The 23,412-nt window shown below is 36.8% G+C and overlaps 1 protein-coding gene across 50 annotated transcripts in view; it reads left to right on the top strand.

Moving 5' to 3' along the window:
- The window catches only part of NRCAM (neuronal cell adhesion molecule), a 305,104-nt gene that overhangs the window by 75,051 nt on the left and 206,641 nt on the right, over positions 1-23,412 (top strand). For 8 of the 50 annotated variants that reach the window (XM_065542433.1, XM_074035818.1, XM_074035816.1 and 5 more), the window contains one exon: positions 6,885-6,994. The exons of the other annotated variants lie outside the window; for them this stretch is intronic. The gene's annotated coding sequence lies outside the window, so the exon portion shown is untranslated. The remainder of the gene's footprint in view (positions 1-6,884; positions 6,995-23,412) is intronic. 50 annotated transcript variants of the gene reach the window in all.

The following is a 23,412-nucleotide window of genomic DNA, read 5'->3' as shown; positions in this document are numbered from 1 at the left end:
TTGGATTCGTGTTTTCACTTTACTGTTATCCTCTGATATTTCCCTTTTAGTTACTTATAGCTTAGCTATTCCTTTATAATCATGGCTTTTATATTTTTCTAGAATGTTTAGGTGTTTAGTTGGATTTCAGAATATGTAGTCTGTTATATTGCTGGGAGGGGAAATTCTGAGCATTTAAAGTGCTATCAATTCTCAGTGGTACTGGAAAAGTGTTACTGTAAGGTTGGTGAGTAATGAGAGAGGATGGCACTCTCGCTCTGGGTATTGAAGGGCATCAATATTCTCATCCATCCAAGGTCCTTTCCAGCCTATTGTGTCTCAGGAATGCCAGTAAGGCCATAATAGTATTGAGGGACTCCTGGGATTGCATTACTTTCTGAAATGTTGCCTCCATTTTTTAATTTGATCTTTCCCATTCTTAACTGGTACAATCCACTCTCAATAATTTCCCAAAGGAAATTTAATGTTCTCATTGAGGATATGTATAGCTAGGTTCGTTGACACTTGTCTCTAACATATTTTAATTATTCTTTTCATATGCTTTTCTATTCACAAGACTGCAAACCAGGTTCCCAAGTGTGAAAGTGCTACAGCTGTCTGGGGTTCATTTTGTTTGCTAAGTGGCTTTTTTTGTGTTTGTTTGTATTGGCTATAAATTTCCTAATGCTCAGATTTTCTGTTTTAAGAATACAATATGCAGATATATTTTCAGTCTGTATGTTCCATTCACTTTCAATTTTTTTTTTTTTTTTTTTTTGGAGGCAGGATCTCCCAGGCTATAGTGCAGTACTGTGATCATGGCTCACTGCAGCCTCAATCTCCCAGGCTCAATTGATCCTCCTGCCTCAGCCTTCCAAGTAGCTAGGACTACAGGTGCACCACAACACCTGGCTAATTATTGTATTTATTTGTAGAGATGAGGTTTTGCCCTGTTGCCTAGGCTGGTCTTGAACTCCTGGGCTCAAGTAATCCGCCTGCCTCAGCTTCCCAAAGTGCTGGGATTATAGGTATGAGCCACTGCACCTAGCCTACTCTCTATCACAGTTATTCTATTAACTGTGTGTTTTCAGTGTCATTGATCATGGTAGTAAACATTGTTTTGGAAAGAGTTGCTCAACAGTAGCTTTTATGTAATGACTGACTTTTGCTTGCATTTAAGGCAGATTGCAGAAAGAAATTAGGATGGTCTTTCCCCCAGTTTCCCCATATTGACCTTGCCTAGCATTCATCTTTAACTGGACCTTACTTGGGAGACAGATAGGAAAGGAAATTAGGAAAGGAGAATTAGGCAGGCATACCTCAGCATGGTTTACAGATGCTCATTGGTAGACTCAGGCTGCCAGATTTTAAAGTAACATGAGAACAGGAACCTCTGCAGTAGCCCCTTATACTCACTCATCTCAGGAGGGCAGCAAGTACCAACCACACCTGCCCTGCACATAACCAAACCAGTCTAACTAACTTAAAGGAAAGGCAGTTTATTAGAAGGCCACTAGGAGAGCATAGAACTTACAAGATGACTATGGGACCAGACATGAACATGGTCAGGAACCAGGTTACCTCCAGAGAGCAGGAAGCAGGAACAATAGGTGTTCTCTTACAGCAGGAACCAGCTGGTCAAGATGACAGTGATGAAATGAATGAACCCCAGCCATTTTAGTCTCTTAGGCACTCTGCTCAAAATTTAAATTCCAGGCAGGTATTTAATTAACCAAGCTGGGATCACATGGCTGCCCCTTGGCTGGAAAATAAGGGAACTGGATTCAGGGCCTCTCCAGATTATATCCAAAGTTGAAGTAACTCCCAGAAACAAATTTGTGATGTGCTTAGAAACCAGGCCTAAGTGTTAAACAACCAAACACCAATAGATGTCCATCTCAGGTTGACTGTGGATAACTGGAGTTTGGACAATGGCAATTTAGTATCAAAACCAGACTAGTCCTCTATCATAGGTCTGGCTGTTACAGTCATATCAAAATGTTCTGGGGGGTTGTCAGTAACTTAGATTCTTTCAGGCATGTTTTCTCTTCCTCTTACTTCTTTTGTCCTTTAGCTATTTCAGTTCACATTATTTCCTCTACAAGAGACTGGACAGATGACATTCTTTAAACTTCACATGTTTGTACATATCAAATGCAGTGAAAAAATTTGTTTGGAGGACAATGGAATAAAAATAGTGATATTCATGGGGTTAACTCATTTCCATATACTTGCTTTGGCTGTATATAAGATTAACATAGAACCCAAGATGGTCTATAGTTTGATTGTTGTCTCCAGAAAGAGATTTTACAGCTATTCCATTATTATCTCTCATGTCTTTTCTTTTTCTGTAGGAAATGCTTATTTTAGAATGAAGTGAGTATCTTCATGAGTATCTTCAAGACTATAATCCTTTTATTTCCAGGCTTTTCCTGAGTAGTCTTAAATTCTTAAAGGTCAAACGACAAGGAAATGTGCTAACGTTGGCAGTGGACCTTTCACTCACATCCATCACGTGGATGAATGTCTTGATTCCTAGAAGCTGTGACAGATCCTTGAAGGGCTGTAGAAGACCTTGAAGGGCTTTAAAAACCATTATTAATTATTTTGGGGGGAAGGAGTGGTGCTTTCAGTATAGAATTATTCGTTGATTCAGTCAGTATTCAAATACTGAGCACATTCTAAATGCCATGCACTCTGTTGCATAATGTAGTCATTGCCTTCAAGTAGCTCATGGACTGCAAGGAGGAAATAGGCACATATATAACTATATGTACTGCTAGCCAGGGGCTCCTCAGTCAAAATCAGAGGACTTGTTATATCTGTACTGAAACTAATCTAACCTGACTGAGACAGACAGTCTGGGCTGGGTGGCTAGCCTTCTAGCTTTCTGATATTTTGTGTTCTCGATAATGTATTTAATTCCTGACATCTATGCTATTCCATGTACTCACTCTCAATAAATATTTTATATCTGAAGCTGCAGAGTTTCATTGTTGCTAATCGGTAAGGAACAAAACAAGAAGAAAGCATCTCCTGCCTACAAGTATTGCTGAGCAGGAAAATTATTATGTGTACGCTCTTTGGAACCCATACTTTCTTTGAACTCTCCCTAATCATTGATCATGAGCCTGTACATACCCATACTATGCTCTGATTTCTGTATCTAGTATGGCACCTATTTCATCACATAGCATCTCTTTGCTTCTGGACTTACCTTGCATTTGGAGCAAGGGATTTGTTTCATCTGTAAAGCCACAATATTTAGCACAGCATCCTACTCATAGCCCAGTAAGTGTTTGTTGAATTGAAATCTCACTTCACATTTGAATTCATCATCTTTCTACATATGCTTAATATCTTACACTAATTTGAGAAAACTCAGAAATTAGCCTCATTAAGAAAGTACTCCATAATGAATTCAGTTGACCTGTTGTTCATTCTAGTAACAGAACATTAATTATAATATTCAGGTAGTGTCTTCCTCTTGCTTCAGGTATCATTATATTAAACCCTTAGGTGCTTTGCTTGGGGTTTTATGAGACGATAATTTGGTCATTGAAATGATACACTATACCAAACTATTCACAACACATTCTGAGTGTACACACTAGATTTCGTTCAGTTATCAGTTGTTCCTCATCATGTCTTAATGATAACTTCTAGTGACTAGTGACTGAAGTCTCATTCAGACAAGATTCTCCTCCACGTGTTCCACTGGAAAGCTTTCTTCTAGCTTCAGAGCCCTAGTTACTGTCATTAAGACTGCTTACTTTTATGTACTTTTCAGGAATAGCCTTTCAGTACTAAGTATTAGGTTGTATCAGTAGGAGACTTCCCTTTTCTCTAATATGCATGGCAAAACACTGGCTCCCTGCTTTGCCTAAAAATGGCTATATGAAGCAGTTCTGTCTCTCTGGTCTGGGTGTTTTGTTTCATGTCTGTGTTTTTTTCTGCTGGCATAACCGTCCTTTTGTACTCTCTATTGATGGGAAGGACATTTTAAAACATTTTAAGAATTACTGTCTTAAAATCTGAACTTAGCGTGTATTCTGCATTTAGAATAAACGTGGTTGCCAGTACTTCCCAAGTAACATCATTAAACATTCCCTACCCCTTAGGAAGTTATCAATCACCTTAAGTCCAAATGCATGTTGCCCACCCACTTACACACCAGTGACAACCATTAGCTTTATAGTTCACAAGTCACAAGTTCACAAGTCTTGCCCTCATGTTATTATCTGGGGCAATGCCAATGGATAAGGTGGTTGCACACTTAATGGCCCCCTTGCTTTCCTAGTGCAAGATTTGCTGGTAGGGCACCAGTGTACTGACAACCATAACTGATTTTTGTTAGTTTCCTTCTTATTGTCCCCTGTGCTTTAGTATTAGCCCGTTGTAGGGGGAGCAGCTACTCATCAAGGTAGATTTGGGTCTGAAATTGAAAGGAAGGTAGCTGTAGCTCCCCATACCCTCTGAACAGGTCTACAGCTCAGAAGAGATTCGTTTCATATCCATGTCCTTGTGCCTTTTTTTGAAGCAGCCTTTCTCATTAAAAATGTATGTCTCTCTTATAGTAAAAACACCTAAGATCTGCCCTCTTAACTAATTTTTCAGTGTACAATACAGTACTGTTGAATTTAGGGACAATGGCATATGACAGATCTCTAGAACTTCTTCATCTTGCTTAATTAAAACTTTATGCCCAATGACTAGTAATTTTCCATTTCCTCCTACTTCCACCCCTTGGCAACCACCATTGCACCCTTCGATTCTATGAATTTGACTATTTTAGATACCTCCTGTAAGTGGAATCACGCAGGATTTATCTTTCTGTGACTAGCTTATTTAACTTAGCATAACATCCTCAATGTTCATCTATGTAGTTGCATATTACAGAATATTCTTTTTTGTAAGGCTGAACAATATTCCTTGGCATGTATATATGTTTTCTTTATCCATTTATCTGTTGATGGGCATTTAGATCATTTCTACATCTTGGCTATTGTGATTAGTGCTGCAAGAAACACAGGAGTGCAGATAATCCTTTGAGATGTTGATTTCAATTCTTCTGGACAAATACCCAGAAGTGGGAATGCTGGATCATATGGTAGTTCTATTTTTAATTTTTTAAGGAATCTCCATACTGTTTTCGTAGTGGATTCAGCATTTTGCATGCCCATGAAATGTATAATGGTTCCAGTTTCTCTACGTCCATGCCAACACTTGTCTTTTGTTTGTTTGTTTGTAATGGCCATTCTAACAAGTATGAGGTGATATTTCTTTGTAGTTTTGCTTTGCATTTCCCTGATGACTAATGACGTTGAGCATTTTTTATTATACCTATTGGCCATTTGTATGTCTTATTTGGAGAAATGTCTGTTCAAGTCCTTAGCCCATTTTAAAATCAGATTTTTTAAACTATTGAGTTATAGGAGTTATTTATCTATTTTGGATATTAACTCCTTATTGGACATATGGTTTGCAGATACTTTCTCCTGTTCCATAGGTTACCTTTCACTCTATTGATAATTTCCTTTGCTGTACAGATGTTTTGTTGTTGTTGTTGTTTGATATAGTCACACTTCTTCTTTTTCATTTTGGTAGCTGGTGCTTTCGGTGTCACATTCATGAAATCAGTGTCATGCAGCTTTTCCCCTATGTTTTTTTCTAGGTGTGTTACAGTTTCAGGGCTTACCTTTAAGTCTTTAAGCTGTTTTGAGTGGGGTTTTGTGTGCATAAAATCAGAAACCAAGTTTATTCATTTGTGGATATCTAGATTTAGCAGTACCGTTTGTTGAAGATAAGATTCTTGCCCCATTGTAAATTCTTTGCTCCTTTGTTGAAATCAGTTGACTGTATATGTGTGGATTTGTTTCTGGGCTTGCCATTCTGTTCTATTGGCTTATATGTATTTCTTTATGCCAGTACCATGCTGTCTTGATTACTGTAGCTTTGTAATATATTTTGAAATCATGAAGTATGATGCCTCCAGCTTTGTTCTTTCTCAAGATTGATTTGGCTATTCATGGTCTTTTGTGATTCCATGTGAATTATAGAATTGTTTTTCTATTTCTGTTAAAATGCCATTGAGATTTTAATAAGCCTTGTATTGAATCTATAGATCACTTTGGGTAACATTAACAAGTAAACATATTTTTACTGTACTATCATAGAAGCACCTTCTCCACGCCATCTATATAACTGTTATATTAATGGAACTTGGGCTCCAGCTGAGTAATCTGGGATAAGAGGCAGTGTCTTAATCATCTGTATATCCACAGTGGCAATTCTAGTGCCTTACACCTAGAGATATTCAACACATAGTTGTTAATAATTCAATTTGTAAAAATATGGTTTTTTTAATCCCAAACTTTTGAGAACACTTTTCTAGCATCAAGTTCTCTTCAACCTACAAAGAAAACATATCATCTCCCTCAGTGCAGCCCTGAAGACACTTATGTCCATTAGCATGCCCTTACTGTAGCGGGAGAGTCAAAGACTTTTTAATCCCTTCCACTTTATTCCCTCCCTGCTAACTGGATGTAGTGACAGAGTAGAAGGCAGTGGGGGAGGTTGCTGAGCAAGAACTAAAACAGCAAAGTGCCTGTCCCCACATTCCCCAAGAAATGTCCAAGAAAATAAAATTTTAGCCCAACTTTTCCCTTTCTTCATTGCCCTCTTACTCCGTTACACTAATGTGTTTTTATGACCAATAGGTTTAGCCTTTAATATCTGCTAGGTAAAATTAATTCTCATTCTACAAGCACTTATATTTGCTATGGTCTCAGAGTCTCTGTAAAAAGAAGGAAATCTGAGTTATCCTTGGTCTAGCTTTTGTTTTTCATCTGAAGAAAACAAATTTTGTCTTTATAGGAGGTAACAGATCTTTTCTGTTATTCTAGCTCATTCAAGTCTATTGTCTGCAACAAATTTCTCAGTGTTTTAAAGAGGAAATCCAATTCTGGTGGATAACGTCAGTACATTAAAAAATGAGCAAATTTTGGAGGCAGATGTAAGTAGAACCTGGTTGGGAAATATTATTAATATGACTGCAAGTATATATGAATTCTGTAAGGTGTGAAGAAGCAGTTATGAAATATGCTATATTTTAAGCCTGGGAATGTGGGTGTGCTGCCATCTTGACTAGGCTTAAAATTAACCACAGCCTTGAAGCTTTAACTTGTATATATAATGTGGGAGATGTATTACAGAAATAGATACAGCAAATGTTTACCCAGTCTACTTTTACTGCTACTTTGGAGCACACAAAACAAGTTATTTATTATAATATTAAGGAAATTGGGGCCAATGAATTAAATATTTGGCTATCTGAAAAATGTTACAATTTTATTAATGTTTACAGAAATAGCATGATGATTGCTAATTTATTATTCTAGAAAGTTTTGACCAAATAATTCTTCTTATATTTATTTAATCACTCTCCTTAAAATATTTTTTCTTTGCTATCCATGCTTCTTATTTTTGGAAATGACCTTTTTACAGCGAGACCAGTCTTTTGGTCATACATGAAAACATTCTCTGTTGCCTGACTCTCTGATTCTATTTTCGAGGGGTCTAAGAGAGTTGGCATAGAAAGTAAGACGCAAAGAAAGCCCTCCAAGTATACAAGAATGCACCCCAAGCCTAACTTCTCTAGAACAGCTTTAACTTGAAACTTTAGAAAACATTGACTCAGGCTGAATTGTTCCCAAGATTATTATACGCTATTAAATTCCTTTCTAGTAATTATTTGCATTAGTTACATCATATCTCTGGGGCACTTTGAGATAATTTTATAACGGAAAAATAATGGTAAGTATAAAGAAATACAATTAAATTCTTCATCAAGCCTAGAAAATAGGTCAGCAGTTTCACCAGAATGAATGGTTATATTACTAAATATTTTCAGACAGCTAGATTGACTCTTTTAATTGTAATAGTTTACTAAAAATTTTTTTTAAATAACTAGTTTTCATTAACGTAAAATTCTCAAGTAAGATTTATTATTTTGTTTATCAGATAGTGTTTTCTCCAAATGATGCTAAAGTTCAAGTTTCTACTCTCCTTAAAAATTTTACATTCTAAGTACCTGAAGCATAATGGCTTCTAAGGGAAAATTTAGTATGAGTCTATATGTTAAAGCTAATCAGGAAACAGATATTTAATTATAAGATAATAAGTTAACTAATGTGGGAGAACTGAAAGATGGGTAAGCCATTTTAACAAGCATTTAGGTAAGGCATAATAATGTTCTTGCTCTCAGAACTTCTTAGTGTACTAGGGGAAGGAAAACTCATCCTTAAATAAAATTGCCTGCAAGTCAGAGAAGAAAACAAACCCTACAACTGTGATATGAACAAATAACTAAAAAACTACTTGGGAACAATATATATTTGAAGAGGATAAACACAATGAGCTAATAACATCTGCTGGTTTCTCTTTAGAGACAGAATTTAATTAAATGAATTTAAAATTTTATTAAATGTTTTAAAAGAAAATGATTTCAAAGACTTTTCAGTGGCCTACATTTCATAAATAACTTTTTAAATTAAAAAAATTATCAGTAATTTATATAATATTCTGATAAATGTACAAATTTGCTAATGTAAATAATTAAGAATTACATATTAGTGTCAGAAAATGTGTGGGTGGATACATTTATAAATTGGATGTTTCGTAATTATAATCCTATAAATATAAAATTACTCAGATAATTGGAATTAATTGGACTAGGCTTGTAGTCTGAAAATTCTGAAACTTGCTAACATGAATTACATTATAAATAGATAAGTTAAAATTGGTATTGAATACATCATCTGTATCACAATCTTCTGTTTTTATTGAAGAATCTTTAAATTGGTTTTACAAAGAGAACATTATATAGAACACATTAAGTATTTTTAATGTGGTTTATTTTCTTCTTGGTACTTTTAAAGTCAGCTCAAGTCATGTCTAAATTGTATGTTAAATCCCCGTATTTTAGTATCTTAATACAATTCAATATTTGGATTTACAGGATTTCCTACACAGGTCATGTTCATTGTACTGTTGAGAAGTTTGTATGATTAGTTGCCCATATAAGAATATATCCCTAAATAAAGCCACCAGTTTTATCAACATTAATGTGCTTTCGGAGAGTGAATCTTTCAGAAATATATGGTTTCTCATGCTATTTGCTCTACTTCACACTTGTTTTTTTTCTGGTTTGAGGAATTTGTTCTACAGCATGTTTGTTAGATCAGCTGGCCCTTGGCACTACAATGAATACGAAGTCATGCAAACAGATGGAGAAATTTAATTTTCAAGTCAGGAAAGGATTCCATAGCAACATTTGAGTGAAATATATGTCTCGTCACATTTATTGGGCTGCTGTTGTTACAAACTAAACATACACATAAGTGTGATCTGTAGAGGAATACTTAAAATACACACAGTTCATCTATTCCCTTAAAATCTTTCCTCTTTTTCAATGGAGATTTTTTACTGTATTTCAGAAGTGTGTATGTATGCATGTGTGTGTATTTAGCAAGTCAGATGGTTTCTGACAAGGTTTAATAAACTTCACTTGGTAAGTCAAGTCACATTAAGAAAAATTTCACCCATACTTCTGTGAGTAGAAATTAATCTTTTAGAAACCATGTTTCAGGGCTTAGGTTATGTATTCAGCAGTAGTGAGCAGGCGGAGGGGTTGGGGGGGTGTGGATGTGTGATTCCACGTGGCTGAGGCTCCTGCAGGAAGAACTGCTGCTAAATATACCACAGTGGGATCTAGGCAGAACATCAGAAACCTGGTGAGGATCAAGATAAAAATAACCATCCTATTAGCCCCCTCTAACTGGAAGAGAGTCAACCTCAGAGCTCAAATAATGTGTGTTTTCATCCAGCTCTATATCATGGTGGTTAAAAGGCATAATAATGATACTGAGGAATGAGACGATTCTGAACTACTTCCCTAAACACGAACAAAACTTAACGTGTACCATGCGTAAGGGTTTGAGTCTTTTTTGTATAATTGTTTGACATTGTTAGATAAGGCATGTGTGCTTTACATGGTAACTTTTAGTAATAAAAATAGTTGTTTTAACTGGATTACCACATTTTCAACCATTGTAGAGAAACGAGTATTTATATGACACCTTGCATTTGTATAAGCACTTTTTCTTAACTTCTCAGAAAACTTTTCACTTACAACATATGATTTTTCTTTCACATGGTTCTCTGCTTGGTAAAGGTAAGACTCTCCTTTAGATATAGAAGAAAAGAAAATTGGGTTTACAGATAAGAATGTTTTACAAAAATGTTAAATATGAAACATTCCAGCACATTTCCAAAATCTAGCTTAACTCGACTTACAAAATAGCTGCCCCAAACTCCTACAGAGTTCCTGTATGAATAATTCTATTACTGAGCAAACAATGAATTCATGAAAACAAATATGTTAGTGGTTGCTTTAGGAGCCTTATAGGTAGAACCTCAGTTATTAATTTAAGAATTAATCAGTCTTAGAAACTCAGATGTCTTACAAGATTCCACATTATAAATCAAATGCGTTCTTCAAGCTTTAATCAGATATACATTAAAAATGAAAATACTATTATATATTTCATATGTAATGTGATTATTCAATCTTATATGTTAAAAATATGAACCTAGAGTTTTACCAGGATGATATTTCAAGGCAGTCGCTTTTTGAGTATAGTGGTCAAAATATTTGATTGGATCTAAGCAGGTACCTTTCTTTGTAGGTATCTCCAATACTATAGTCTGTGTGATTTAACATGCCCATAATTAGTTGAGAAAGCCACTTTCACTTTCCCATTTTCTGTTCTAATCAAAATAGCAGACTGCCAAATAATTGAGTAAATGCTATTTTAACATTTGGTGTTAGGTATATGACATCTCTCTTCAAAATCATTTCAGTAGTTTCTTCTCACTTATCCTTGAATACAGTTAGTTGCTCTGGGGTACAAAAATAATACGGAAGATAACACATTTTAACCTGGAATGGGAAAATCTTTAGCTTTTTGTCCCAACTTTACTTAAGTATCTCCCAAACTTTGTTCTAAGATAATAAATGATCATTATAATATAGTATGGTATAGTCTAATCAGCTGGACTCAGACATATCTGGCATTGAATTCCAGCTGTACAATCTTGGACAATGAGCTTGCAATTAGATATTTACACCAGTATTTGAGATCGTGGTGAATTTTCTTTTGATTGACTTTTTGTGGGACACTCACTGTGTGCCAGGCACTGTGTTAAGTCTTTGCATGCTTTTCTTTTTAATTCTCAATAACAACTCTATGTCATAAAAGTTGTAATATTCATTTTACAGGTGGGGAAAACAAAACTTGGAGAATTAAGTAATTTGACCAATGAGGCAGAACTAAGATTTAAATTCAAGTTATCTGACTGTGGAGCTAGTCTTTCATCTCTGCCTTACACTGGCAGACCTCTGTTTATGAAATTCATGTCTTCTTATCTAACCTTTTTAAAATAAGCAGACATTGAGAAAATATCATTTCATAAGACTTTTACATTAGTGGTTCAATTGCAGTGTTATAAAATTTCTATGTAAATGTCTTTAAAGATATCTCCACCTATTCGTTTATTAACCAGAGCATGGGACAGAATCACGAATCTGATATGTATTATGCCTATATTGGTCTTTTTGTGCTGCTGTAACAAAAAACCTGAGATTGGTGAGTTATAAAGAACAGAAATTTATTTATCATAGTTCTGGGGATTGGGAAGTCCAAGAAAGGCACATCCTGGTGAGTCAGTGTCTGGTGAGGGTTACTTTCTGCTTCCAAGATGGCACCTTGAACCCTGTGTCCTCACATGGCAGAAGAGATGGAAAGGAACAAGCCCACTCCTTCAGGCCCTTCTATGAGGGCCCCAGTCTCATCCATGAGAGCTCTGCCCTCATGATTAAATTACTGTTAAAGGCCTCCGCTCATAATGCTATCATATTGGTGGTAAAGTTTTAACATGAATTTTGAGAGATGCATTCAGACCACAGCAATGCCTAAAGCATTATGTGTTACTTAAATATCCAATAATAAAAAGCACAATTTGGGGCCCAAAAAAATCCCACAAGTAACCAAAAACGCATATTTTTACAAAATAAAATTAAATCACCTCTGAATTAGAAAAGTCGAGTATTTAAATTTGAAGCAATTATAAATATTTTTTAGCATCCTTTTGTTCACAGCCTCAGTGTTCAGGTTTTCATATCTGGAACCAAGAGGGGCATGCTGTTTGTATGATTTAGCTGTATGGTTTTCATCCTGAATATGTATCTGTCTGAATACAAGAAGGAAGAATAAATTAATAATTAATATGTTACAAGTATTTTTCAAATTATCTTAGATTTTAAATGTTCTCACTGTAAAGAAATTATAAACATGTGAGGTGCTGGATATGTTGATTAGCCTAATTTTATCATTCTAAAATATATACATGTATTGAAACATCAGATTTTATCCTATAAAAATATACAACTATTACTTGTCAGTGAAAAATAAAACTTTCCAAGATAATTTTATGGAGTAAATAGGGCACTTTGATGAGAATTTCAAGATTTGAGAGGTTGAGAAATAATCATTACAGTACATTAAAATATAATGTAATGGTTGAGAGCTAGCTTTGGAATAAGTCAGCTTGGGTTTAAACCTAACTGTTTCACTTTCCTAGTCTTTAAAATGTAGATAATAACACCTATCTCTTGGCATGACTATGAGAATTAAATAAAATAATGTATATTAAATGCTAAATTTAAAAAATGCTAAATAGAATAATATATGTTAAATGCTAAATTATCAGGTCAGTGTATGTAAGTCTCCTCAAATATTCTACTCCCCAGCACCATGAGCTTCTATGTACATAATTACTGCTTTTAGCTCAGGGTGATGTAGGGGCTGGCTATCCTTGGCACTATATTATTTTATTTTTTAATCGCTATATTGAGATATATTTCACATATGATACATTTCACCTTTGAAAGTGCACAACTGAGTTGTACAACCATCATCATTATCTGACTTCGAAACTCTTTCTTCATGCCCAAAAGAAGCTATGTGCCCATACACATTCACTCCTCTTTCTCCCCATTCTTCCCTTCCCCAAGCCTCTGCAACCACTAAGCTACCTTATGTTTCTGTGGATTTGCCTAGTTTGGACATTTCGTATGAATAGAATGGCTTTTTTAACTGGCTTTTAAAAAAAACTTAGCATAATGTTTTTAAGGTTCATCCGTGTTGTAATGTAACATGTGGCAGCCACATGGCCAGATAACATGTCATTGTATGGATATATGCCACTTTTTGTTTATTTGTTAATCTGTAGATGGATATTTGAGTTGATTTCACATTTTGTCTATGATAAATAATGATACTATGAACATGAATGGACAGGTTTTTGTGTGGATATATGTTTTCAGTTCTCCCAGGTCTATACGTAGGAGTAGAATCACTGGGTCATATAGTAACTCTGTGTTTAACATTTTGAGGGACTGCCAAACTGTTTTTCAAAGTATCTATACTATTTTACAGTCCCACTAGCAATGTATGAGGGTTTCATTTTCTCCACATTCTCACCAACACTTGCTATTGTCAACTTTTCTATTATAGCTATTCTGCTGGATGTGAAGTGATATCTCACTGTGATTTTCATTTTCATTTTCTGAATGACTAATGATGTTGAGCATGTCATGTTCTTGTTTTTATTTGTGTATCTTCTTTGAAGAAATGTGTATTCAAATCCTTTGCCCATCTTTTAAATTTTATTTCTTAGAACATTTATAGATTTATAGAAAAATTACAAAGATAGTACAGAGACTTCCCATAAATACCACACCCAATTTCCCCTATTATTAACGTCTTGCATTTGGCTGGTATATCTGTTATAATTAATGAACCAATATGAATACATTATTGTTAACTATATACTTATTCATATTTCCTTAGATTTTTACTAATCTCGTTTTTTTTCTGTTCCAGGATCCTATCTAGGATACCATATTACATTTTATTTGTTATGTCTCCCTAGGATCCTCTTGGCTGTGACAGTTTCTCAGATTTTCCTTGTTTTTGATGACCTTGACGGTTTTGAGGTGAATTGATCAGATAATTTTTGTAAGATATCCCTCTATTGTGACTTGCCAGATGTCTTTCTCATAAGACTAGGGCTAAGGCCACAGAGGTAGAGTGCCATTTTCATCACATATCATATCAAAAATATATACTATCAACATGACATCACTGTTGATGTCAGCCTTGATCACCTGGCTGAGGTAGTATTTATCAGGTTTCTGCACTGTAAAGAGACTACCCAATCCTTCCATACTGTACTCTTTGGAAGGAAGTCACTATGAGCAGTTCACACTTAGGAAGTAGAGGGTTGGGCTGGATGCAGTGGCTCACACCTATAATCCCAGAACTTTGAGAGGCCGAGGCAGGCAAATGGTTTGACACCAGCCTGGGCAACATGGTGAAAAATTTGGCTGGGCATGGTAGCACACGCCTGTTGTCTCATCCCAGCTACTTGGGAGGCTGAGGTGGGAGGATCCGTTGAGCCTGGGAGGTGGAGGTTGTAGTAAGCCAAGATCATACTATGATCGCACCACTGCACTCCAGCCTGGGCAACAGAGTGAGAGCCTGTCTCAACAAAAACGAAATAGTGGGTTATGTTCTACCTCCTTGAGGGTGGAGTATCTACATAAATTATTTGAAATTCTTTTTCACAGAACATATGTCTCTCTTCATTTATTTATTTAATCATTTATTTATATCAGTTTACACTCATGGGTATCTATTTTACACTTGGGATTATAATCCAACTTGACTTTTTCTTATTTTTTAAATTATTCTAGTTAGGCCATTGGGAGCTCTTTCAATTGGCTCCCATGTCTCTGTGGCATTCTCTCATCCTGATGTTTTGGAGTTTTGTTTGTTTGTTTAGCAAGTTCTTAAGATGCTCCAGGCTCATCTTGCACATTTCCTGCCCCAATTCTAGAATAAGTCATTTTTCCAAGGAACCCTGGTTTATTTTATTGGTAAATGGTGTTAGAAACCAAGATTTGGTCACTAGATGTGCTCACTGCTACTAGTTTTTTTTCAGCAAATAGAAGTCGGAAATACGGAAATGCATGATAACCTGTGTAGATACACATATCTATAAGTATTCCTATATGTAACCATCTTTATATTTGGCTAAAGATGAGTTTGTATCAAAGTCTCCAACTTAAATCTATTACCACAAGGATTTTTCTAGCCTCTTCTCCTTGTCTGTAAACTCCCATTCCAGCAGTGAGAAACTTGGCTTCTACCATCCACCAACCATGTGCTTAACTGTCCAATTTCAGTATATATGTAAACGAGTTTCTGAATTGTTAGTCCATATTTCTAAATAGGATACAGCTTTGCCAAAAAACTGTATGTTAAGATTCATCCTTGTCTTTTCAAGGCTTGGTAGCTCATTTATTTTTATCTCTGAATAATATACTATTATGGATATACAACAATTTGGTTACTCATTCTCCCATTGTTATGGTCTGAATGTTTATGTTCCTCAAAATTCGTACATTGAAATCTGAACCCTCAAGGTGATAATATTAGGAGGTGGGGCCTTTGGGAGTGGATTAGGTCATGACACAGGGCCCTCATGATGGGATTAGTGCTCTTATAAAAGAGACCCCAGAAAGATCCGTCACTCCTTTGTCCACATGAGATTACAGTGAAAGGACAGCCTTCATTAGACACCAGATCTGCCAGGCTTTGATCTGGGACTTTCCAGCCCCCAGAACTGTGAGAAATATGTTTCTATTGTTTATCAGCCACCCAGCTTGTGGTATTTTGCTGTAGCAGATTGGACGGACTAAGACATCTATTAAAAGACATCTGGGTTGCTTCCAGTTTGGGGCAATTATGAGCAAAGCTGCTATAAACATTTGTATGCAGGTTTTTATGTTGACATACGTTTTCAACTCAATTGGATAAATACCTGGGAGAACAATTGCTGAATTACATGATTCTGTTTGTCAGGGCTCTACAGAGAAGTAAGGCCAATAGGAGCTATAAATATATATATATATATATATAATACATATACATATATACACATATGTAATACATATACATATATAATGCAAATACTTATGCATTTATACATATACATATATACATACATATACATATATTATAAAGAGATTTGGCTGGCTCACTCAATTGTGGAGGCTCGCTCCCAGAATCTGCAGGATGAATTGGAAAGCTGGAGACCCAGGAGAGCTGATGATTTAGTTCTAGTCTGAGTTTAAAGGGTGGGAACCAGGAGAGCTGATGGTGTATTTTTGGTCTGAAGGCTGGCAAACTAGAGACCCAGGAAGAGATAATGTTTCAGTTCAAGTCCAAAGGCAGAAAAAGTCCATGTCCCAATTCAAAAACTGTCAGATAGGAAGAATTCTAACTTGGGAGAGGGTCAGCCTCTTTGATCCATTCAGGCCTTCAGTTGATTGATGAAGCCTGCCACATTAGGGAGGGCGATCTGCTTTACTCAGACTACTGATTTAAATGTTAATTTAAACCCAAAATACCCAGAAAAATGTTTGGCAAAATATCTGGGCACTCCATGGACCCATGGCCCAATCAAGCTGACATATAAAATTAACCATCACATATGGTAAGACTATGTTTAACTTTGTAAGGAACTGCCAAACCGTGTCATTTTCACCAGCATTTGATATTGTCAATGTTTTGAATTTTAGCCATTCTAATAGATGTATATTGCATCTTATTGTTTTAATTTTCAATTGTTTAAAAACAAATGATACTGAGCCCCTTTTCATATGCTTATTTTCTATCTGTATATATTCTTTTATGAGGTGTCTAGTCATATATTTTGCCCTATATATAATTTACAAATCTTTTCTCTCTGTGCACCGTCTTTTCACTTTCATGATGATGTCCTTTGAAGTGCCAAAGGTTCTACTTTTCAGGAAGCCCAATATGTGTGTTATTTTCTTTTGTCACTTGTACTTTTGATGTAATATATAAAAAATGGTTTTCTAATCCATATTTTCTTCCAATAGTTTTATGGTTTTAGCTTTTATATTTAGGTCTGTGATATGGTTTGAGTTAATTTTCGTATGTGGCTTGAGGTAGGGGTCTAACTTCATTCTTTTGCAATGCAGGTTTCCACTTATCCCAGCACCATTTGTTGAAAAGACTATTCTTTCTTCATTGAATCGTCCTGACACCCTTGTCAACAATCAGTTAACCATAAATGTAAGGGTTTGTTTAGAGACTCTCAGTTTTGTTTCATGGGTTTATATGTCTACTCACAGCAGTGTCCACTGTCTTGATTGCTGCAGCTTTGAAGTAAGTTTCAAAATTAGGAAGTATGAATTCTTCAACTTTGTTCTGCTTTTTAAAACTTGTTTTGGCTATTCTGGGTCTCTTGTGTTTCATGTGAATTTTAGCCTTAGAAATATTTTAATCTTTGAAATCTGTCTATTATTTCTATTTTTCTCTTATATCCGCCAACCCTCCACCCCAGGCCATGTTCATTTGTATTTATTCGTGACCCTTCATTTGAATGTACCTGTGCCTCTTTTTCAGGGCTGTTAATTTTCAGCTGTTAATTAATCCTGCTGAAAGTATCAGCTGATTAAGCCTAGACCTTGCAGAGATTTTAACTGGGGAGGGTAAGTTTATAGTTTTTTCCCTTCTCACTTCTCCTTCTCTGTTTAATTGACTAGATTGGTAGCCCTCCATCTACTCCACTGTTGTCTGAATCCAATCTCTTTGTACATTTCTACAGATAACCACTTCCCTGAAATATGGTGCTGAAATTACTTTTACATTTTCAAAAACCTCCATACATTAGAGCAGATTAATCTTCCAAAGTAGAGTTATAATCATATCATTTTTCCTGCTTAAAACATGTGGAACATGGATGAATCTAAAAACCATGTTGAGCGAAAGCAGCTAGATACAAGAGCACATGTTATATAACATTGTTATGAAGTTCAAGAACAGACAAAACTCATCCATAGGAATGAAATTCAGAACATTGGTTGCCACTGGAGAATGGGAGGGAAGCAGATTTGAATGAAGCAAGAAGGAATTTTCTAGAGTGATAGAAATGTTCTATATCTTGATTGGAGCTACATGGTAACAGACATTTGTCACAGCTCATCAAACTGGACACTGAAGATCTGTGCATTTTTCTGTTTGGAATTATACCTCCATTTTTTTAAGTCAAAAATAAAAAAAATTGGTTGCTAACCATTGCCTTCAGCTAAAATTCCTTAACTTGTTCATTCAGGGGTCTTTGAAAATCTGAGACCTAAATACCTTTCCAAGTTTCTTGTTATTTCGCTTCTATGCTCTATGTTCCAGAAAAATGAGATTTTTGTCTCTCACGTGTGTTCCGCATTTTTCCGCTTCTGTGTTTTCTTTCATTTCCTTTAGTTAGGAATGTCTTCCCATCTCCCACTTCTAATTACCAGGGTGTCAAAATGATCTTGCTTCGATATCATATCAGAGGTCACCCTCCTTCTCTTAAACACTTGTCCTGATAGCATTTTGTGTTTCTTTTATGGGACTCTTGACTTTCTCCTAGTTTTATTATAATTATTTATGTTGCTATGTTTATAGTGCCAAGCACTGTTTATGAACATCTGATTCCCACTTCAGTTACATCAAAGGCAAGACTTACATCTACTTCATTTCTGTCTCCCCCAGGACCTAGATAAGCATTGATTAAATGGATGGATGGATGAATGGATGAATAGATTGATGGATTGGAAGGTGTGGGGCAATGGGGAGGGAATACTGGTCAAAGGAAGTCATTTCAACATCTTTCAAAAACTCTAAAATAGCCTACATCCTACTTGTAGGGCTAGGATAAAAGGTGTAATGAACTAGACAAAACATGGTAGGAGGTGAGTATAACTGGTGGTTGTCAGCCAGATCCTGAGCTTATAGACATATCTATGCAAATCTGAAAAGCATGACAACCCCTAGAATGATTTTTAAATAGTTTCATGCAGTCTGTTAAGTCATTTCCCCTGCTACGGCCCTCTAATTGCTGGGAGTTTGGTGATGTCCTCATCTGGCAGTGCCTTTAGACTTTGGCCTCAGGCAGAATTCCTGACCAGACATCTGCCACATTCCCGTACCCAGAGGCGGTACTCAGTTGGTTTTGCTAATAGGGTAAACAAACTCCCCTTGACAGGAGGGAGTGACTTACAGTGTTCAGGGCATATGCTGGGGCTGAAGCAGCACAGCACCGGCAGTTATGCAGTTACTGTACTTGAAAGCGTGGCTTAGGCTCCAGAGATGCAAGCTTTCAGGAGGAGCTCTGTGCATTACCAGTCATGGGAATCTGTTTGTGAATGTTTTATACATCACCTGACATTGCCAAAGCTTCTGTATGAAACCTACCAATCTAACACCAACATCTCCCTACCTTTCTTTAAAAAGAAAAAAAAAAAATATGGAGGAATACTGGGACAGTGGCAGGAAGTTTTTGAGGTTTTTTGGTTTTTGTTTTGAGACAAGGTCTTGCCAATCTGCCACCCAGGCTAGACTGCAGTGGTATAATCACGGCTCACTGCAGCCTCGACCTCCCTGGCTCAAGCAGTCCTCCCACCTTAGCCTCCTGAGTAGTTGGGACTACAGGCATGCACTGTCAGGCCTTTTTTTTTTTTTTTTTTTTTTTTTTGTAGAGAGTAGGTTCACCATGTTGCCCAGGCTGCTCTTGAACTCCTAGGCTCAACTGATCCTCCTGCCTTGGCCTCCCACAGTACTGGAAATACAGGTGTGAGCCACAGCCAGCCAGCAGGAAGCTTTAAGCCCTTAAAAAGAAAGCGTAGCTAAAGATCATTTGAGGGGAAAGGGAATATTTGTGGGTTTTAGCCTTAGCTTATTAAGATTTCAATCAGAAGATTCTTCCCTGAGATTTTACACATTGTCAGGACAAGCCAGTCCGTAGGGATGATAGTGCTTCCCCACCCTTCCCTACCATATGTAGTCTATTTAAGGTGAAGTGGGAGGCCTTGATGGCCAAAGGAGTAATGTTTTAGCTTTATTCTTTCCCTCTCCAAATAGACCACCTTAGCAGATGGAGGGGAAAACCCAGCTAGAGAAACTGTTTTTGTTAGAAGTACTTAGGTCTACTTTAATCCTAAGGAGGTTTACTGAAGATAGGAGAGAGAAAACAATGAGCCTTCCCACCCTACATCCGCATGACATGTCTAATATAAATAGAATCTCTAAGGCCAGTAAAAAGATAGAAGAGTTTACGTTTGTTAAAATGTTGGCCCCACTTGACTGGGCCCAGTGGCTCACACCTGTAATCCCAGCACTTTGGGAGGCTGAGGTGGGTGGATCACCTGAGGTCAGAGTTTGAGACCAGCCTGGCCAATGTGGTGAAACCTCGTCTCTACTAAAAATACAAAAATGAGCCAGGCATGGTGACAGGCACCTGTAATCCCAGCTACTCGGGAGGCTGAAGCAGAATCGCTTGAACCCAGGAGGTGGAGGTTTCAGTGAGACGAGATTGCGCCATTGCACCCCAGCCTGGGGGACAAGAGCGAGACTTTGTCTCAAAAAAAAAAAAAATGTTGGCCCCACCTAACGAAAGAGTACTTTTTAATCCTCTCATATTGTGAAATGATTTAGGGATAATGAAAATCTGAAAAAAACTTTTAAAAACAGGCAATAAAACCAAAGCCCATGAAGTACATACTTTATGCTTACAATGTTGTTTGCAAAGTAAAGCTCCCAATGGAGATTTTTGCCCTCTTGTTTTCCTGCATCATGTCTTAGTTCACGCTACTATAACAGAATGTCATAAACTGGAAAGCTGGGAAGTCCCAGATCAGGATGCTGTCAGATTCTGTGTCTGGTGAGGGTCCCCTTCCTGGTTTGCAGATAGCGGTCTTCTAGTTGTATCCTTGCATACAGAGAATACAGAGAAAAGAAGTACAATCCATTGTGTCTCATTGTCCAGTGTACTGTGCTGTAGGTTCTGCCACCATGTTAGTCATTGACATGATCTCTATTCTTGACATCCAACCATCATCGTGACTCCATTGTGTCTTTTCTTTCAAGGGCACTAATTCCATCATGAAGGCTCCACTCTCATGACCTAAATATTCCCAAAGGGCCCATCTCCAAACACCATCACATTGAGGATTAGAATTTCAACATACGAATTTTGGGGTTAACACAAAATAGTGATGACTTCATTACAGCAGAGGGCTCTGTAGAAGCTTCAGGCTATGCTAAATTGTCTTCTGACTTGGGTACCATCAGCCTCTATGGAGTTCTAATTCATTGTGTATGCTTTTTATAAACTAATATAAGTCAAGCCACCTGGCTCCTCTTTGGTCTACATAGCTGTATATCAGCGGGCTGTAATAATTATTTTCCTAAAAAACAATCTTTTTTTCTGTCTCAAAAAAAAATCTTTTTATAGCTTATTGTTAAACAGATTTTTAAGTTAGGCCACAGCCATGAACATCCTGCTGTTGGGACATTTGTAAAAAAGGTGTACAGTAGCCCCACCTTCTCTGTGGGGAATACATTCCAAGACCTCTAGTGGATGCCTGAAACTGCAGATAGTACTGAACCCTATATGCACTGTTTTACCCTATTCATAAGTACCTATAGTAAGATTTAATTTATAAATTAGAAGCAGTAAAAGATTAATAACAATAATAAAATAGAACAATTATAACAACATACTGTAATAAAAAGTATGTGAATGTGGTCTTTCTCTCTCTTAAAATATCTTATTGTGGCTGGGTGCGGTGGCTCACGCCTGTAATCCCAGCACTTTGGGAGTCCAAGGCGGGCAGATCACGAGGTCAGGAGTTAGAGACCAGCCTGGCCAATATGGTGAAATCCTGTCTCTACTAAAAATACAAAAATTAGCCAGGTGTGGTGGCACACGCCTGTAGTCCCAGCTACTCAGGAGGCTGAGGCAGAAGAATCGCTTGAACCTGGGAGGCAGATGTTGCAGTGAGCCAAGATGGTGCCACTGCACTCCAGCCTGGGCGACAGACCAAGACTCCACCTCAAAAAAAAAAAAAAAATCTTATTATACTGTATTCACCCTTGTTGTGATGGTGTGAGTTGATAAAATGCTTATGTGATGTGATGAAGCGAGGTGAATAACGTAGGCATTGTGATGTAGCCATAGATTATCACTGACTTTTTGACCATACATCAGAATGGGGATCATCTGCTTCGACTGATCTTGGATCATGGAGTCATGATGATGGTTGGATATCAAGAATAGATCATGTCAATAACCAACATGGTGGAAGAACCTACAGCACAGTATACCGGACAAAGGGATGACTCATTTGCCAGGTGGGATGGTGCAGGTCAGCACAGAGTTTCGTCATGCTGCTCAGAATGACATGCAATTTAAAACCTATGGATTATTTCTGGAACTTTCCATTTAATAATTTCAGACCATAGTTGATGACATGGATAACTAGGGGGGGACTATTGTATACATCATTTTTTCTCTTTGCACTTGGACTTCTAGCTGATACCTTTATAAATCATACAGCATCTTTCATCTCCTTGTACTTTGCGTATTACTCAGGTAATCTGTAAATGTGTTATTATTTTAAAAATGTAATTCATAATTACATAGACAAGAATTAAAAGTTCTTCACTTCTGTTGCCCACATCTTCTTTAAACTTATGCTCCTCACCAGAGATAATGAGTATTCTCAATTTCGCATCTGTTCTTCCAGACCTTTTCTTAATCTTTCCATCATATTTACACATTTAGAGATCCATGGTCCCTTTGCTCTTTAATATGCATTTTAGAATCAATTTATCCAATTTCATGGAAAAATGACATGGGACTTTGTTTGGAATTGAACTGAATTTATAGATTAATTTGGATATAACTGATATCTTTATGATAATTAGGCTTCACTTCTTATCAATGAGCAGAGCTCTCTAAAATCCTTCAATAAAAGTTTATAATTTTCTACATAATAGGTTTGCACATCTTTCATTATATTTATTCCTAGATATTTTGTATGTTGTATTATTTTAGTTTACATTTATAACAGTTTGTTAGTGATATACAGAAGTGAAATTGCTTTTTTGTTTGAGACAGAGTTTCGCTCTTGTTGCCCAGGCTGGAGTGCAGTGGCACCATCTCAGCTCACTGCAACCTCTGCCTCCTGGATTCAAGTGATTCTCCTGCCTCAGCCTCCCGAGTAGCTGGGATTACAGGCGTCTGCCACCACGCCCAGCTAATTGTATACTTTTAGTAGAGATGGGGTTTCTCCATGTTGGTCAGGCTGGTCTCGAACTCCTGACCTCAGGTGATCCACCCACCTCAGCCTCCCAAAGTGCTGGGATTACAAGTGTGAGCCACCATGCCCAGCCT

This window comes from Macaca fascicularis, chromosome 3, assembly GCF_037993035.2.
Source record: "Macaca fascicularis isolate 582-1 chromosome 3, T2T-MFA8v1.1".
In the NCBI taxonomy this organism is placed as follows: Eukaryota; Metazoa; Chordata; class Mammalia; order Primates; family Cercopithecidae; genus Macaca; species Macaca fascicularis.
This window is presented reverse-complemented; position numbering and strand designations above follow the sequence as displayed.